This window comes from Pan paniscus, chromosome 11 (genome assembly GCF_029289425.2).
Source record: "Pan paniscus chromosome 11, NHGRI_mPanPan1-v2.0_pri, whole genome shotgun sequence".
NCBI classification, from domain to species: Eukaryota; Metazoa; Chordata; class Mammalia; order Primates; family Hominidae; genus Pan; species Pan paniscus.
The window spans coordinates 51,992,057-52,012,318 of record NC_073260.2 but is presented as its reverse complement, the minus strand read 5'-3'; the positions used below and the strand labels follow the sequence as shown (position 1 = coordinate 52,012,318).

Here is a 20,262-nt window from a genome sequence, read left to right as displayed (position 1 = left end):
TGTTTGCTGATCATGTTTTTTACATATCAATGTAAATACATGGAGTACTCAAAATTTTCTATGTTGAATCTGTCTTTTCCTGATTGAAAAAAATCATCCTAGTTTATTGTGGATCATTTGAATAATATAGAAAAGTATACATTTAAGATACCACTATCCACAGACAACTTTTTAAATATGTTAGTATAATTTTCACTTTTTTTTTTTTTTTTTACCTAAATAAGTAAATATGTTTGTGAAGCAGCTACATTGTCTGGGGTAAACACCCAGGGTTCATTTTCTTGAGCCAGGAAAATTTAGGACATGGACATACAGCAGAAGTTTAGGAGAGGAGGTTTGATAGGCAGAAGAAAGAGAAAGGAAAACAGCTCTCTCTGTAGTGAGAGAGAGGGGACTTCCAAGAGGAAAGGACCAGACGATGTCAGATGCCCCGGATTTTGTAGTTCCATCAGGTATGACGTTTACATAGCCCGGGGAAGGCTGGTTCCCCACCCTAATCTTATTATGCAAATGAACTCTCCCCTTGGCGGCACCATCTCCTTATGATACGTGTGGCTGACAAAGAGAAGGGAAGATGGAGCTGCCATCTTGAACATGATTGGTACAACTGCCGGCATCTATGTCTGTAGCCCAATTTTACTGGCTGCTCTTACTTAGAAAGGAAAATGATTTGGGGCTGCTTTTCATTAAAAGAAATACCTTACCAAGAACTCCTCTATCCTCACTATCTGCCTACGTAATTTCTTCTTAACTCCTGTATCACCTGCATTGTTGCTTAAAAGAATGTTTAGGCCAGGCATGAGGGCTCATGCTTGTAATCCCAACACTTTGGGAAGCCAAAGTGGGAAGACCACTTGAGGCCAGGAGTTCAAGGCCAGCCTGGGCAACATAGAGAGACCCCATTTCTACAAAAGATTAAAAAATTAGCCAGTCATGGTGGCACATGCCTGTAATCCCAGCTACTCAGGAGGCTGAGGCAGGAGCATCACTTAAGCCCAGGAAGTCAAGGTTGCACTGAGATGTGGTCACAATCACGTCACTGCACTCCAGCCCCAGCAACAGAGCAAGACCCCATCTCATTAAAAAAAAATTATTTTAACAAGGAAATATAAGTAATAATATGTGAAGTGGACACTTTCCTTCCCCATCAATGTCTGCTACTCCTGCCCCATCTTGGTGGACATTTATGGTGGTTCTAATTTTTTTTTTTACTTTATTTAACAATGCTACAATGAACGTCTTTGTATATACATTCATGTACATATGCCAGTATTTCTTTAGACGAACTGCTAGATGTATAAGTCCTAGATCAAAGTAATTTAATTGTAATAATTTGCCCTTCAAAAACTTGCAGTTTAAATTCTGATCAATAGTAGGAATACTTGCTCCCCTATGTTCTTGCCCACAAATTATCAACTATAATTATAATTTGTACTCCTCTAATTACTAGCAAAGTTAAGCATTTTTGCATCTGTTTATTGGTCATTTTTAAAATTTATTTTATTTATTTTTTTTGAGATGGAGTCTCACTCTGTCGCCCAGGTTCAATTCAATGGCATGATCTCAGCTCAGGGCAACCTGGGCTTTCGGGGTTCAAACAATTCTCCTGCCTCAGCCTCCCGAGTCATTGGGATTACAGATGCCTGCCACCACACCCAGCTAATTTTTTTGTATTTTTAGTAGAGGCCGGGTTTCACCATGTTGACCAGGCTGGTTTCGAACTCCTGACCTCAAGTGAATCGCCTGCCTTGGCCTCCCAAAGTGCTGGGATTACAGGCATGAGCCACCATGCCTGGCCAGCCATTTGTTTTAATTCTTTCATATATTTCTTGCTCATATCTATTTTTTTGTATTTTCTAATTGTTTTTTAGGAACTTTTTATAGTTCCTGGATACTAATAATTTTCTCCTCAACTGCCAGTTTTCTTTTAACTTTTTACAGTGTCATTCGTCATCAAAACTTTTAAAATTCTGTATGTAGTCAAATCTACATACTAACTCTGTGTGTAGTTCTCTAATTCTCTTTTCCTTTGAGGCTTCTGGATTTTTGTATCTTTCTTCAGATGCCTTCCCATCCCAAAGATTATTTTAAAAATAAAAATATTTTCTTCTCATACTTTCATGGTTCCGCTCTTGAGGCCTGGCTCTTTATTTCTGTTTCTAGTATGAGGTAAGAGCCTAATTTTATCTCTTTCCAAACAGCTTCGTGTCTCAACATTTTTTTATCAACTTGTTTAAATTTGTATTTTGAGTCTAACACCATACTTTGAATTACCCCAGCTATATTCCATTGTAGGCTGGTGGGGCAGTGGGGGGAGCCCTTACCCCCTATTGTTTTCTTGTTGTTCCAGTATTCATAACTATTCTGTGTTATCCCTTTCAAAGGAAATGTATAATTATTTTGCCTATAAATTCTCTTGATATTTGGTTGGGAATGTTGTGAATTTATAGATTAATTTGGCAGATAGTAAAATCCTTATAATACTTAGCCCATTAAGAGCACACTCTACTGCTCCAATATTTATTTACTATTTTGTGTTTTTCGGGAAAAAACTACAAAATTTTTTCATGTTGACCTTGCACAGTTTGGGGAGTTGTTTCTGGATTTTTAACTGGGCATAGGTTTGGAATAAGACAATTTTCATTTTCCGAGAAAGTCATTTTCTCAAATATGTTGATTGTACATACTATTCTCTTACAGATTTTTGTTTCCTGCAGTGGTATAAATGTCTCCTTTCTAATATTCACTTTTTCGGTAATTGGATTTGCTATAACTTTATCTCTTTTATTTGTCTTTTTAAAATATCAAGTTTTTTTGTTTACTATTCCATTAATTCTACTTATCTTTTGTGTTTTCTTCCTTTTTTGGATTTGTTTTGTTGTTATTTCCTTTTTGGCTTCTTTCTTATTTTGTAATAGATAAATTTTCCTTCAAGAACTCCTTTGGGCCAGACGCAGTGGCTCATGCCTGTAATCCCAGCACTTTGGGAGGCTGAGGAAGGGGGGATCACCTGAGATCAGGAGTTCAAGACCAGACTGACCAACGTGGAGAAACCTCGTCTCTACTAAAAATACAAAATTAGCCAGGCGTGGTGGCGCATGCCTGTAATCCCAGCTACTCAGGAGGCTGAGGCAGGAGAATCGCTTGAACCCGGAGGCAGAGGTTGCGCTGAGCCGAGATCACGCCATTGCATTCCAGCCTGGGCAACAAGAGTGAAACAAGGTCTCAAAAAAAAAAAAAAAAAAAGAACTCCTTTGGCCACATCGCACATGGCTTATACCCTAGAGACCCCAATGCTTGATGCCTCCATGCCTTTGCCTCTCCTTTCCCCAACAAGGCGCTCCTTACATCCGCTCCCATTCTTCAGCACCCAGACATCCTGCCCCACCTGGATTGTGCAGTTAGTTCACTACCAAGAAAACGCTGATATTCTGAAGACTGATCACATTGGGCTGTCCTGAGTACCCAGAAGTCATTTTCCTTAGGCCACAAGGAAGGACTTTGCAAACTCTCTGTGTTTCCTGCAGGATTGCCTCATGCTGTTAGTGTCTTGTGATAGGAATTATTGAGATTCCTTCTAACTCCATCCTGAGAAAAGCTGGATCATTGTATATTTTTTTAAACAGGTCATCCATAAGAAACAAGCCCTCCTCTCACTAATATTGACCATCTCTTCTACATATTGTTAGTGCATCATTATGCTGTGAGGAGACACATATCCATGCTTTTAAGGCAATCAAAAATTAGATGAATTTCCTAATGTGCTTTAGAGAGAATTTTCTGAATCCTGGTTGAGTTTCCCCTCTCCTTAACAGTATTATTTACCAGGCCAGGAGCAGCAAATCATGCCTGTAATCCCAGTACTATAATAACCAGGGAGGCCAAGGCAGGAGGATCACTGGAGCCCGGGAGTTCAAGACCAACATAGGCAACATAGTTAGACCTTGTCTCTATAAAAAAATGTAAAAATTAGCTGGATGTGGTAGCACATACTTGTAGTCCCAGCCAGCTACTTGGGAGGCTGAGGTGGGAGGATCGCTGGGGTCCTGGAAACTGAGGCTGCAGTGAACCATGATGTGCCACTGCACTCCAGCCTGGGTGATGAAGCAAGACCTTGTCAAAAAAGAAAGAGAGAGAGAGAGGAAGGAAGGAAGGAAGGAAGGAAGGAAGCAAGGAGAAAGAGAGGGAGAGAGAGAGTATTCATTTACGCCTTTCTCCTCAATACAGTGAAACACAGTTCTATCCTGAACTAAAATCTGATGATCCATGTTAAGGCTGAAAATCTGATGACATATATATATTAAGGTCTACATGAGGAGGAATTTTCCCGGCCTTGGGGAAGTAGAAGCTGGACCTACGATGCATCCCAGATTGGAGTCTTACTAGCCTCCCTCTGCCCTGGATCACTATTTGTCCTCCACCAGCACCTTGAGGATACCCTGGGGCTGGATGGATTCTTTCTTTTTACCCTAGTTTTTCAATGTGTAAAATGTAACTGTGATGCTCATTAATTGATCATTCTTTTTTCTTTCTTTCTTTCTTTCTTTCTTTTGAGATGGAGTCTCACTCTGTTGCCTAGGCTGGAATACGTGGCGGGATATTGGCTCACAGCAACCTCTGCCTCCCAGGTTCAAGTGATCCTTCTGCCTCAGCCTCCTGAGTAGCTGGGACTACAGGTGTGTGCCACCACATCCGGCTAATTTTTGTATTTTCAATAGAGATGGGGTTTCATCATGTTGGGCAGGCTGGTCTCAAATTCCTGACCTCAAGTGATTCACCTGCCTCAGCCTCCCAAAGTGGTAGGATTACAGGCATGAGTCTCCACACTCAGCCAGATCATCCTTTTTAAAGAGTAAAAACATGATTCTCACATAAAATGAATTCACCAATTTTATTCAGCTCATTAACTAATGAGGAAACCAGTAAGATGTTGCAAGCAGTCCAAAGGAGAAACCAAAGAGCAGACACAAGTGTAAGTCCCAAGAAACGATCAAATGAAATTGCTTACTAGATGCAAAATTTGTTTTTCCATGAGGGTGTGAGAGAATCAATTGCCTCTCCACAAGACAAAATGTATTTGCATGCCTATGGACAAGAATCATTTGCATTGCTATCAGTTGTCTACAATTACAGAGTTGTAAAATAGCTCAAAAACAATAAAGGTATAGAGATAATCTGGAAAAGTATGCTGGACAAGACATCCAGTAATCTGCTTTGCCTATTTCAAAAGCATTTTCAATTTTCCCACATACATATTTAACAGCTTCAGTTCCAGCTTTACTTTGAAACTGGCACGGGTCCCCTCTTCCCATGTTCTGATAGTTTGTGACTACTCAGAATTCTCAAACAAGACATATTCTGGACTCCTGACAGCCCAGGTATCAGGGCCCTCTGCTGTATCAAGTTTCCATGGACACCAACTGAGGAGCCACCAGAGTTTTTCCTCTGATTAGATTTAAACTGCATCAGTCTTTCTTCTTCTGCCTTTTAAACACAAACAGAAGTCACTGGGTATCCAGAAATCCTCCAAATATCAAGAAATAAGACTGTCTCACTATTTGTAATGGCTGTGTATAGATCAGGGCACACATTTCTGCCTCCACCACGTTTTTGATTCCATTTCATCTAATAAATGTATTCCCCTTTGGCAGAACTAGGAATAACTGCAGGCTTTTAAAATCCCTCCAAGTAAAATAATTCCAGTACTAACTAACAAAATCTCTTCTCACCTACACATGGATTCAAACTAAATTCAGAGAGATTAAGAAACTTGGCCAGTCGCAGTGGCTCATGCCTGTAATCCCAGCACTTTGGGAGGCTGAGGCGGGTGGATCACTTGAGCTCAGGAGTTCAAGACCAACCCGGCCAACATGGCAAAACCCCGTCTCTACTAAAAAAAAAATACAAAAATTAGCTGAGTGTGGCAGCACATGCCTGTAATCCCAGCTACTTGGGAGGCTGAGGCAGGAGAATCGCTTGAACCCAGGAGGCGGAGGTTGCAGTGAGCCAAGATGGTACTACTGCACTCCAGCCTGGGTAACAGAGTGAGATTCCATCTCAAAAAAAAAAAAAGAAAGAAAGAAAAGAAACATGCTCAAAGTCCCACAACGATTATAATAAGTAACCAAACCATGCTCTGATGCAAGCAAAGTTAATCTGACTCCTCACTCTGAGTGCCTTCCATCACACCATGCTGCTCCTCTATGATCCAGATATTTGTTCCACCTTCTGCAAATATTCACTCAGTGCCTACCATCCATAGGCATTTTATGGGCATCACCATTCATCTGGTCACCTAAGATAGAAACTTTGGTATTAGCCTAACTCCACCATCTGCTCCATCATGCACATTCAATTGAATGATCAGTTCTATACATTTTATCTTGATGTGTTTCTCCACTTCATCCCCTCCACTTTGTACCCTACACTGTTGGCTTATTCATCTCTCACCTGGAATAACACAGTCTTGTTCTCTGGCCTACTCAATTCCAGCTTATTCCCACTTCTCTTTCCTACCCATGTATCCTTCTTACCATCAAAAAGTAATACTGCAGATCTCCACATGTCTCTCCCTTGCTTAAAAAACCTCAGTGGCTCCCCCCATTTCCTGCATCATAAGGTGCAGTCTCCTTAGCATGGCCCATAAAAACTTGAAAAGCATACAAGCCCATCTTTCTGGTCACTTTACATCCTGGCCACTTACGAACCTGTGAGCTACCCACAACTTATTAGTGCCTGTGTCCTTAGCACCCTGTCACTCTTGTGCCTCTATGCCTTGGTTCATGCTGTTCTTTTAAATTGTGGTGCTCTTCCCCAGCTCCCAGGTCAGATAGATATCTCTTATCTGACACATTCACTGATATCACCGCCACTATTCCTCCTCCACAGGGGAAAGTAACTCTGTCAATCAGAGTGCGCATACTTCTATTCTAGCATATGCATACTCACATTCTACAATAGGGTTTTTATATTTCTATCCCTCACTAGACTGTAGTCTCTTCAGTGGCAGGGGTCACTCTAGGTACCTTAGAATTTGGGGCACATACGCAGCACAGAGCCCAGCAAGAGGAGGTGCTAAATGTGTGGCTGAATATTTGAATTAGTAAAGGAACGAATCTCAGACTTATATCCCACTCAGGGTGCTTTCACTACATCTTGATCACTTCAAGACAGAAAAAAACAACAAAAGCAAACAAGCAAAAAAAAAAAAAAAAAAAGCAAGAAAAAAGCTAGCAAAAGCAATCAGAGAGGGAATCCTGTATACACCCCACCTTCTTCCTAAACCCCTGTGGCTAGGAAACAATTGCCACACTGGGAACCAGTGGTGTTGAAATCAGCAATAGTGGGAGAATTTACATTATGGAAATTAGCAAATCGTGCAAATAATATTCGGGGGAAGGGAGATTTGTTGTTGTTTCCATTTAAAATTGTACAATTCAGTGGTTTCCTAATATATTCATTAGGTTATGCAACCACCACCATCAAGTTTCAGAACATTTTCATCACACCAAAAAGAAACACAGTCATTAGCAGTCACTCCTCATAATTCCCCACCCCAGCCCCTGGCAGTGTTTCTTGTTTTTTGAGAGCTGGTTGTTAAACATTTACAGCACACCACTGCTGAGAATGCAGCTATTTCTATAATAACAGTTACTTTTCTCTTCCTCACTTAATGTTTTGATTCTTCAAGAATCTTGAGGCCTCCTAAACCTCAAAGGTTTGTAACACAAAGATGATTTATCTTTAAAAGAAGTTATTTCAACTCTCACTTACTTCAATTTATCTGTCACAGAATGAGATGAAAAATTGTTATGCATAGAGAGGAAGATCAGAAACTAATAAATCTTTTAAAAGGCTAGATCACTTTCTGCTGGATTAGTATGTGGGATTTACTTTTGCGTGAGACAATGGGCTCTTGTCTATTTTTAGAGTAGATAATGCATTTCCTAGGACCCACAGGAGGCCTTGGCTTCTCCTATTACTGAACACACATGCAGAGACCAGAGATTTTGTGAAAGAGAAAAAGAAAAAAGACAACGGGAAAGGATTGGTGGTTTGCTCTTTTGATCACTAGTGCAACTCCATCAGGAAAGATGAAATATAATGCCCAAGAATTTCCTAAAAGAAATTCACTAGAAATGCACAAAAATACACTTGTTTCAAAAGATGTACATACATCCCCATATTCACATGAAGGCACTTGCACCATGAAGTCATTTGTTAATCTCCTAATGACCCAATGACCCTAGAACAGTTCCCTAGATGTGGGCTCCCAGACACCAGATGCACATTACTCATCTAATTAATGCTGCTGATGAACTTGTTTCAAAATCTTTTATATTTGTAAGCAGAAAAGGTTGGGCTGTCCTCTAAGATAGCATAAACCAAAAATAAAATTCTGAGCCCTGTAACCGTCTGAATGGACCCTTCCTTTTGGCCAAGAGCATTCCAAAGTCAACCTGAAAAACTAGTTCTGTTCATGATGGGAAGAGGGGGTGGGACATGCCTTATTACCATTAACGTCAACACAGACCTTGAGACTGATAGAACAGACTCTTTAAGTCTGGTAAATATTTACAAGCTATCCTCTCTGAAGCCTGCTACCCCGGAAGCTTCATCTGCATGGTAAAACCTTGGTCTTCATAATCCCTTACCTTAACCTAGACATTCTTTTCTATTGATTCCGGGTCTGTAGATAATAACCAATCGCCAATCAGAAAATCTTTGAATGCATCTATGACCTGGAAGCCCCTGACTTCCAGTTGTCCCACCTTTCCTGACCAAGCCAATGTACATCTTACATGTATTGATTGATGTCTTATGTCTCTCTAAAACATATAAAAAACATATAAATGCAAGATGCAGCCTGACCACCTTGGGCACATGTGTCATCAGGACCTCCTGAGGCTGTCATAGGCATGTCCTTAACCTTGGCAAAATAAACTTTTAAATTGATCAAGACTGAGATACTTTTTGGTTTAGGTAGGGACTCCATCTTTTTTTTTTTTTTTTTTTTTTTTTTTGAGACACAGTCTTGCTCTGTTGCCCAGGCTGGAGTGCAGTGGTGTGATTTCGGCTCCCTGCAAGCTCTGCCTCCTGGGTTCACCTCATTCTCCTGCCTCAGCCTCCGGAGTAGCTGGGACTACAGGTGCTCACTACCACGCCTGGCTAATTTTTTTGTATTTTTAGTAGAGCCGGGGTTTCACCATGTTAGCCAGGATGGTCTCGATCTCCTGATCTCGTGATCCGCCCGCCTCGGTCTCCCACAGTGCTGGGATTACAGGCGTGAGCCACCGTGCCTGGCCTGTAGGGACTCTATCTTCTTACTCAAATTGTAGTTTGCTGTCCAGCACCATCAGCATTACCTGAGAGCTTGTCAGAAACACAGAGCCTGAGGCCAGTTGCTGTGGCTCATACCTGTAGTCCCAATGCTTTGCTTTAAGAGGCTAAGGTGGGAAGACTGCTTGAGGACAGAAGTTCAAGACCAGCCTGGGCAACATAGTGAGATCTGTATCTACAAAAAATAAAAATTAGGCTTGGCGCCGTGGCTCACACTTGTAATCCCAGCACTCTGGGAGACTGAGGCGGGAGGATCCCCTGAAGTCAGTGTCACACACATCTGTGTGAAGAGACCACCAAACAGGCTTTGTGTGAGCAACAAGGCTGTTTATCTCACCTGGGTGCAGGCAGGCTGAGTCCGAAAAGAGAGTCAGGGAAGGCAGATAGGGGTGGGGCAGTTTTATAGGATTTGGGTGGGTAGTGGAAAATTACAGTCAAAGGGGGTTTTTCTCTTGCGGGCAGGGGTGGGGGTCACAAGGTGCTCAGTGGGGGAGCTTCTGAGCCAGGAGAAGGAATTTCACAAGGTTAATCACTCAGTTAAGGTGGGGCGGTAACAAATCACAATGGTGGAATGTCATCAGTTAAGGCAGGAACCAGCCATTTTCACTTCTTTTGTGTTTCTTTGCTTCCTTCAGTCCATCTGGATGTATAGGTGCAGGCTTGGTCCCAGAGGCCCGACAGTCAGGAGTTCCAAACCAGCCTGGCCAAAATGGAGAAACCCCATCTCTACTAAAAATATAAAATTAGCCAGGCATGGTGGCGCATGACTGTAATCCCAGCTACTCAGGAAGCTGAGGCAGGAGAATCGCTTGAACCCGGGAGGTGGAGGTTGTGGTGAGCCAAGATTGCACCATTGCACTCCAGCCTGGGCAACAAGAGCAAGACTCCATCTCAAAAAAAATAAATAAATAAAATAAATAAATAAAAATTAGCCAGGCATAGGGGCACACACTTGTAGTCCTAGTTTCTTGGGAGGCTGAGCCAGAAGCATAGCTCAACCCCAGGAGTTGGAGGTTTCAGTGAGCTATGGTTGTGCCACCAGGGCCCTGTAATTGGCATCTGTTCTCACCTTATTTACTTGAGTTTGTATGGCAAAAGAATTCACTGAGACTTACTTGAAACTCATTCAAAAGATCCCCAAACAGTTGAGATGTGTTGGGAATCCTCACTTTATTTCAAGCAATTTTGATGCTAAATCAAGAGGCTAATTCTCTACCCAGGTTGGAATCCTATTGACTGCAGGAAAGCCAGGGGACCATCTTCAGAGATCATGAAAAGTTTTACTTCCAGTAATGCTTTTCTTTTATAAAAGTGATTCATGGCCAGGTGTGGCTCATGCCTGTAATTCCAACATTTTGGGAGGCCAAGGCAGCTGGATCGCTTGAAGCCAGGAGTTCACCAGCCTAGGCAATGTGGTGAAGCCCTGTCTCTACTAAAAATACAAAAATTAGCTGGGTGCGGTGGTACACACCTGTAGTCCCAACTACTTGGGGGGCTAAGGTGGGAGGATCACTTGAGCCTGAGAGATGGAGATTGCAGTGAGCCAAGATCATGTCACTGCACTCCAGGCTGGGTGACAGAGCCCAGAACCTGTCTCAAAAAAAAAAAAAAAAATCATTCATGCTTATTGCAGGAAATATGAAGAACCATGGAGAAGAAAATTAAAATCACCTGAATGTCCACCCGATATGTTAAACACTTAATATTTTGGTACTTTTAAATATACATATAATTGCAAGCATTACATGCTCTGTTTCCAATGGAATTCTTTATTTTACATAATTGGGAGCATAAAATAAATAGTTTGCATGACGTTTTATTTTTCATGTATTGTTATTATTTTCATGCCCCTGAAAATTCTTCAGGAATATGATTTTAATCACCTTATATTCTTATATGAGTAAGTCACATTTTACTTAAATATTCTTATATTCTTGAATACTTAACCCATATAGAAAACGTTGTGATTAATATTCTTACATATGAATCTTTTTCTGACTTTCTGATTATTTCTTCCATATAGATTTTCAGAAGTGCATCTGTGGTATGAACTTTACAGATTATTGATACATAACGCCAAATGGCTTTCCAGAGAATCTACAGTAAGTCACCTCCCAGCAGGCACCATGCTCTTGCCAGCCTCTCTACCAACCTTTTCAGCATTCCCGGTTTTTTTTTTTTTTTTTTTTTTTTTTTGAGATGGAGTTTCACTGTTGTCGCCCAGGCTGGAGTGCAATGGCGTGATCTCAGCTCACTGCAACCTCCGCCTCCTAGGTTCAAGTGATTCTCTTGCCTTAGCCTCCTGAGTAGCTGGGATTACAGGCGGCCACCAGCACGCCCGGCTAATTTTTATATTTTTAGTAGAGATGGGGTTTCGCCATGTTGGCCAGGCTGGTCTTGAACTTCCGACCTCCGGTTATCCACCCGACTCAGGCCTCCCAAAGTGCTGGAATTCCAGGCATGAGCCACCCACTGGTTTCTTAGGTGATAATCACCACTTCATTGTTTTCATTTGCATTTCTTTGATAACAAGTGTGGTTGAAGACATTTCCATTTGTTTGCTGACATTTTTATCCTATAGTCTGTTGTTATCGGAGTGCTACTGCTATCAAAGATGTTTATATATTCACTTTATTAACTCTCTGTCATTTGCTCTTTCTGCTTGATTGCCATTAGCCATTTAATGGTTTTTAAAGTCATGAGGTTTTATATGTTTGAACTGAATAGAGTCAAAATTATGACTCCTTCTTTGTGATTTCTTCTGTAGTGTTTACGATTAGAAGGATGCATTAAGGAAGGTATAATTAAACTATATATCTTTCCACAAGGCAGAATAACCATGCTGATAGCGAGCAGCCTTATCTCCGTCCTGTCAGGCCTCTGAGCCCAAGCCAAGCCATCACATCCCCTGTGACTTGCACATATACGCCCAGATGGCCTGAAGTAACTGAAGAATCACAAAAGAAGTGAATATGCCCTGCCCCACCTTAACTGATGACATTCCACCACAAAAGAAGTGTAAATGGCTGGTCCTTGCCTTAAGTGATGACATTACCTTGTGAAAGTCCTTTTCCTAGCTCATCCTGGCTCAAAAAGCACCCACACTGAGCACCTTGCAACCCCCACTCCTGCCCGCCAGAGAACAAACCCCCTTTGACTGTAATTTTCCTTTACATACCCAAATCCTATAAAATGGCCCCACCCCATCTGCCTTCACTGACTCTCTTTTCGGACTCAGCCCGCCTGCACCCAGGTGAAATAAACAGCCATGTTGCTCACACAAAGCCTGTTTGGTGGTCTCTTCACACGGACGTGCATGAAACTTCCTGATTGAGCATGCTATTGGCCTTCACGTGTATCAATTTCAGAATAATTCATTTCTTTTTCATTTTTTATTTCTGTGATGCTTACCCCCTTTTAAGCTTGAACTATTTTAATTAATTGATTAATCATTTTGATGTTTTCTTAATCATGTATTATTTCCTAAAACACACTAAGGAGTCTGTTTGACAGCTGACCTGTCCCACCGAGCTCCCAATTCTTGCTGCAGTATCATCTGATTTTAATTATCATAGCCTTACACCTGGCCAACTCCATTTTTAGAAACAACATGCCTTTTTATTATTTTGCTTTCTTACTCTTTGGCTCCTTATGGGGTAAATCAACTTTCTAACCCAAGAGCTGACATTTTCAGCAAAGAAGAAATCGTCTTTTGTTATGTTAACATAGAGCCTTAGATATTAATAGAGGCAGTTTCTCAAACCATTCCACAAAATGACATGATAGCTTTACCTTTCCAAAAAATAAACTAGGATGTGCATAACATTTTGGTGTTATGTCTAAAGTTTCATTAAAATGTACCATGCAAAACAATCTAAGTGTTTCTTTTTCTTTTTCTTTTTTTGAGATTCGCTCTTGTTACCCAGGCTGGAGTGCAATGGTGCGATCTCAGCTCATTGCAACCTCTGCCTCCCGGATTCAAGCAATTCTCCTGCCTCAGCCTCCGGAGTAGCTGGGATTACAGGCATGTACCACCATGCCCAACTAATTTTGTATTTTTAGTAGAGACAGAGTTTCTCCATGTTGAACAGGCTGGTCTCCAACTCCCAACCTCAAGTGATCTGCCCACCATAGCCTCCCAAAGTGCTGGGATTACAGGTGTGAGCCACTGCGCAAGGCCCAATCTAAGTGTTTCTTGACATATCTGGCTGTCTGAGGATAGCACAAAGCCAGTTTAAACAGCTAAGAAAATGTCGGTTTATCCTTGTGGCTATATTTGTGGTTGAAATTGTGAAGGCCAAGTGTCCTATATTTTCTTGAAGGACATTTTTTTCTTTTCCTTTGACTATTCTCTTGTTGATCACTTTTTAAATTTCTCACAACAGTCATTCTTAAGTAAACCACTCAAAGGGTGTCGGGAGTGAAAAGAGCTGCCGTCTGGTTTCTGACAGAACTGGTTTACCTCTTGCTTCCCTACTTCCCATTAGCATTGGCTTCTTCATCTATAAAGAATCATTTAACAAAATGACATTTGTCTCGTAGAGCTGGTAGAGTAGTTAAATGGGATCATGTATGGAAGGACCTTAGCACAATGCCTGCACAAAATAAAAACTAAATAAATGTAAGGTAGGTGTAGTGGCTCATGCCTGTAGTCGTCCTATCTACCTGAGGCTGAGACAGAAGGGTTCATTGAGCCCAGGAGTTCAAGACTGCAGTGCACACTGATGGCGCCTGTAAGTAGCCACTACACTCCAGCCTGAGCAATATAGCAAGAACCTGTCTCTTAAAAAAAAAAAAAAGTGTGTTTTTTTCTGAGACACAGTCTCACTGTGTCACCTAGGCAGGAGTGCAATGGTGCGATCTCAGCTCACTGCAACTTCTGCAACCCCAGCTCAAGATATCCTACCATCTCAGCCTCCCAAGCAGCTGGGACTACAGGCACTTACCAGCACATGCAGCTAATTTTTGTATTTTGTGTACAGATGGGGTTTCTCCACGTTTCCCAGGCTGGTCTTGAACTCCTGGGCTCAAGCAATCTTCCTGCTTTGGCCCCCAGAAGAATTGTTAATGTTGAAAAAACACTAAATAAATGTAAGCTTACAAAATAGACCTCCTCACCCCAGGCTACCTCAGTCCTTGCAAATGATCTTGCTTGACTCCTACTTTACTGAGATGATGAAGCTCTCAATCTACCCTCTTCTTTATGCTCATCCTTAACCTATCTATCTCATTGCCCCTGTATTCCTATCTCAAGAAAAAACAGGTTGTCTTTCCTGCCAAGGCTATCCCTACATCTTTGATCTCCTTTCTTTCCTCCCTCCTTCCTTCCCTCCCTCCCTACTTCCCTTCCTCCTTCCTTCCCTCCCTCCTTCATTCTCTCTTTTCTTCCTTCTTTCCTTCCCTCTTCCCTTCCTTCTTTTCCTTCCTCCTTCTCTCCCTCCCTTCTCTCTCTGAACCTTGCTCAGTTCTCTTCTCCCTTAGATCAGCAGTTCTCTACATGTGCCCTGTCTCTTCTTTTTATTATAAATAGATTCAGTTCTCTCCTGCCCTATAGAAACAAACCATCTTTTTTTTTTTTTTTTTTTTTTTTTGAGATGGAGTCTCGCTCTGTCACCCAGGCTGGAGTGGAGTGGCGCGGTCTCGGCTCACTGTAAGCTCCGCCTCCCGGGTTCACGCCATTCTCCTGCCTCAGCCTCCCGAGTAGCTGGGACCACAGGCGCCCACCACCACGTCTGGCTAATTTTTTGTATTTTTAGTAGAGACGGGGTTTCACTGTGTTAGCTAGGATGGTCTTGATCTCCTGACCTCGTGATCCGCCCGCCTCAGCCTCCCAAAGTGCTGGGAATACAGGCTTGAGCCACTGCACCCGGCCAAAACAAACCATCTTTAAGCATTATATTTTAGTTATCTATTGCTGCATAATATATTGCTTCAAGACTTAGTGACTTGAAACAACCATAAGTATTTCTCATCTCCCATGGTTTCTATGAGTCTGGCATTGAGTGGCAGCTTGGTTGGGCAGTTCTGGCTTGGGGTCTGTCAAAAGGTTGCATTCAGGTCAGCTGAGGCTGCAGTATCTGAAGGGTTAATGGAAATGGAGGATCCACTTCTGAGATAGCTCACTGCGGAAGCTGGCAAATTTGTGTTGACAAGTGGAGTCCTCTCTGTGTAAGCATCTCCACAGGGCTGCCTGAGTGTTCTCACAACATTGTGGCTAGCATTATCCCACGGTGTGTGATTCAAGAAGCCAATGCAGAAGCTATAATTTCTTTACGAACTAGCTTTGGAAGTCACATGCTGTTATTTCCTCTGTATTCTGTTGGTCACACAGAGCAGTCCTGGTACAACATGGCACAACAAAAGTACATGAACACTAAAAGGCAATAATGATTGGGGGCCAACTCAGAGGCTGACTACCCCACCTACTAGCACTCTCTTTGTTCTCCTGTGACTTTGAAAAGGTTGCCCACCATGGCTCCAATTTCTCATCCTCTACTCTCTCAGGCAGAGTTCCTGTTTGCAAGCAATTAAAGTTGACTGTAGGTATTCCAAAGAGAAGTTTATTAAAAAGATATTGTTGGAAGTGCTGGAGAACCAGAGTTGCTGAAGTTGAGTCTCCAAAAAGAATGCCCAAAACCAGGCCACAAGACTGGGCAGAAGAACCACAATTTCCCTTGCTGTGGCCACTGCTACTGCTGTTGTTAAAAAAGCCAAAGTTTCTGCTGCCACTCGCCCAACAAAAATACAGCTAATCCTTGAACAACACAGGTTTGAACTGCACTTATACATGGATTTTTTTTTACATGGATTTTTTTCAACAAAAGTTACACTTAGTGTGCTTGCGTCTCCTGCTTCCTGTTCCATGTCTTCTGCTTCTGCCACCCCTGAGACAGAAAGACCAGCCCCTCCTCTTCCTCCTCCTTCTCAGCCTGATCAGCATGAGGATGACAAGGATGACGACCTTTATGATGATCCACTTCCACTAAATGAATAGTGTATTAGTTCATTCTCACACTGCTATAAAGACATACCCGAGACTGATTAATTTATAAAGAAAAGAGGTTTAATTGACTTATAGTTATGCATGGCTTGGGAGGCCTCAGGAAACTTACAATCATGGCGGAAGGGGAAGAGGCACATCTTACATGGTGGCAGGTGAGAGAGAGAAGAGGGAACAAAGGAGGAACTTCCAAACAGTTATAAAACCATCAGATCTCTTGAGAACTCACTCACTATCATGAGAACAGCATGAGGGAAACCACCCGCATGATCCGATCACCTCCCACCTGGTCCCTCCCTCAACAACTGGGGATTACAACTCAAGATGAGATTTGGGTGGGAATACAAAGCCTAGCCATATCAAATAGTAAATATATTTTCTTATTATTATTATTTTCTTAATGACATTTTCTTTTCTCTAGCATATTTTATTGTAAAAATACAGTATATAATACATATATAAAATATGTGTTAACTGTTTATATAGGCTTCCAGTCAATAGTAGGCTATTACTACTTAAGTTTTGGGGAATAAAAAGTAATACATGGATTTTTGACAGCACAGGGGTCATTGCCCCAGCCCCATGTTGTTCAAGCGTCAACTGTAGTAAAAGATCCCACAAGAAAGTCTCTTTCTCAAGCTGTTGGTTTCTGAACAGGTGGTTAATATGGGTGTATCTGATGAGAAGCTGCATACATCACATTCCTGCATCTCAGCTGCTAGAGAGGCTGAGAATCTCAATTTTCTGAGTTCTGTTTTAGTGAGGCAAGATGCAAAAGGCTAGAAATATCCCAAACATAATAAGAGTTTTCAGAAAGTGTAGGCAACCCAAAAAGAATGACAAACTGTCTGCAATATCCTCTTCCTTCTTAATCCTTGCAATTTGGCTTCTGTCTAAATTCCACTAAAGCCACTTCCCAGTGGTCTCCAGTGATGTTACATGGGCCTTCCCACCCTTGGATCATTCCTGCACCTAGTGGGGAAATTAACTTGGCCAGCATCTTAGGTCAAGTTCCCCAGAAGTGGACACTGAGTGAATTCATGCCTTTGATTTTTTTTTTTTTTTTTTTGAGATGGAGTCTCACTGTATCGCCCAGGCTGGAGTGCAGTGGTGTGAACTCAGCTCATTGCAACCTCTGCCTCCTGGGTTTAAGCGAGTCTCCTGCCTCAGCCTCCCGAGTAGCTGGGATTACAGGCATGCACCACCATGCCCAGCTAATTTTTGTATTTTTAGTAGAGACAGGGTTTTGCCATGTTGGCCAGGCTGGTCTTGAACCCCTGGCCTCAGGTGATCGACCTGCCTCGGCCTCCAAAAGTCCTGTGATTACAGGTATGAGCCACTGTGCCCACCCATGCCTTTGATTTATTAAGGAAGTTTCTCCAGAGGAGTCAGGTTAGGAGGTGGGGGACATAGGACAGCAGGGTCCTACATAAGGCCCTACATGATTGTGCCCTGTCTCCCCAACTTCATCTCACCACACATTCCCCTTGCTCACAAAGCTCCCTCCACAGCAATCTGCTCCCTGCTGCTGCTACACACCACGCCCTTTCTTGCTTGAGAGCTACTGTCATTGCTCTTCCCTCCACCTGAAGACCTTTCCCCTGGCGTGGGACATGGTCCTCATCATCTTTCAGGCCTCAGCTCCCTTGGCATCCTATCTCAGTGGCCTTTTCACTCCTTCCTCAGGTGGTAGCAATCATATCACTCTGTATATGTCCCTCAAAGCCTTTATGATAATCCAGAATTATTAATGGATTTGTTCAAATATTATTGTCTCCCTTCCCCAAAGAAAATTGAAATCTTGGTAGGCATTCCAAAAATAAGTGTTAAAGGAATGAATGGAAGAGTATGCTTTGGAGAAGGAAGATGTTGTTAAACAGGACAACAAAACACAACATTATAAATCAATAGATAATTTAACCTCATAAAAGTTTAAAACTTCTGTATTTTAAAAGATGAGTAAACCTATTGAAAAGTGAAAAAAAGCCTGTAATCCCAGCACCTTGAGAGGCCGAGGTGGGTGGATCATGAGGTCAGGAGATAGAGACCATCCCGGCCAACATGGTGAAACCCCACCTCTACTAAAAATACAAAAAAATTAGCTAGGTGTGGTGGCGGGCACCTGTAGTCCCAGCTACTCGGGAGTCTGAGGCAGGAGAATCACTTGAACCTGGGAGGCAGAGGTTGCAGTGAGCTGAGATCACGCCACTGCACTCCAGCCTGGTGACAGAGTGAGACTCCATCTCAAAACAAAACAAAACAAAAAAAAAAAGTGAAAAAAAAAATTAAAACACATAAAACAGACCATAGGTTTGTTCAAGAACCCCTACCAAGTTAAGCGACTGATCTCATACAAATAAGAGGATTTCACTTTATTAAAAGTAAAAAGAGGCCCAGAATTCCAATAAAAAGAGAGTAAGATTACTATTAATGATTATGGTTTAATTAGCTCCAAATAAACAATGATGATTTTTAGTGTTCCTACCAAATCTCCATCAAACACTGGAATTATTTCCTTGCCTCTCCTCACTACACCCACCCCAACTTTTCAACCCAATGTATCCCTTGTTAAATTAAGTTTAGCCTAAAGCTGCCTCCTTACCTCAAAAAGTTCCTCTGTACATAGTGAACTGTAACCTATCTGAATGTGTAAACAGACTGTAACCTACTATTGTATTAATTGTGGAGTTTCAGCCAATCACAGGCAGCCAACTGTACAAACTGTGTTTAAATAAGGCCAAGCTGTAACCAGTCCTGTTGTTCCTGTGCCTCACTTCCTTTTTCTGTCCATAAATCCTCTGACCACTGGGCAGTGCCATAGTCTTTCTGAACGTATTCTGGCTCAGGAGGCTGCCCAATTCAAGAATTGTTCTTTGCTCAGCTAAACTCTGTTCAAAATAATTTGTTTAAAGTTTTTCTTTTAACACCCTAAGCTACCTCTGCTCACATAGAAATTTGCATATTCCCCTAAGAGAATATGATCTTAACCACTGGAAATTTAAGGCTTTGGGGAAGGAATGTTGACTTATTGGTCTTCATATCCCAGGGTCAGTGTGATGCTTGTCACAAAATAAGTCCTAACACTTGGGACATCTGCACAGTCTCAGTGCAGATACTACTTAGCCCAGGGTCCTGGTGGCTAGGCTGATTCTCTCCTTTCCAATCGGAGTCCTCTGCCGCAAACACGCTCCGCCAGATCATCAGTCAGGCCAAGAAGCATCCGAGCTTGATCACCCTCTTTGTATTTATTGGAGCTTTGTATTTATTGGAGATACTGGAGCAGCACTGTATGTCTTGCGTCTGGCATTGTTCAATCCAAATGTTAGTTGGGACAGAAAGAATAACCCAGAGCCCTGGAACAAGCTGGGTCCCAATGATTAATACAAGTTCTACTCAGTGAATGTGGATTACAGCAAACTGAAGAAAGAAGGTCCATATTTCTAAATGAAATGTTTCACTATGAAGCTGCTTTAGAATGAAGGTCTTCCAGAAGCCATCCTCACAATTTTCCACTTAACCAGGAAATATTTATCCTCTGAATTCGTGAAATCATGTTGATGTAATCTGTTGGAGATTACACTGATTAATAAATAACTGAAACTTGGCAAGGTGTGGTGGCTCACGCCAATAATCCTAGCACTTTGGGAGGCCGAGGCAGGTGAATCACCTGAGGTCAGGAGTTTGAGACCAGCCTGACCCACATGGTGAAACCCTGTCTCTACTAAAAATACAAAAATTAGCTGGGTGTGGGGGCATGCACCTGTAATCTCAGCTACTCAGGAGTCTGAGACAGGAGAGTCACTTGAACCCAGGAGGCAGAGGTTGCAGTGAACCGAGATGATGCCACTACACTCCAGGCTGGGCACACCACTGCACTCCAGGCTGGGCAACAGAGCAAGACTCCATCTCAAAATAAATAAATA

At 42.1% G+C, this 20,262-nt stretch overlaps 1 pseudogene; it reads left to right on the top strand.

Annotated features, from left to right (window-relative positions):
* The first annotated feature begins 418 nt into the window (after positions 1–418).
* On the top strand, positions 419–19,783 carry LOC112440834 (cytochrome c oxidase subunit NDUFA4-like; annotated as a pseudogene).
* The last annotated feature ends 479 nt before the right edge of the window (positions 19,784–20,262 follow it).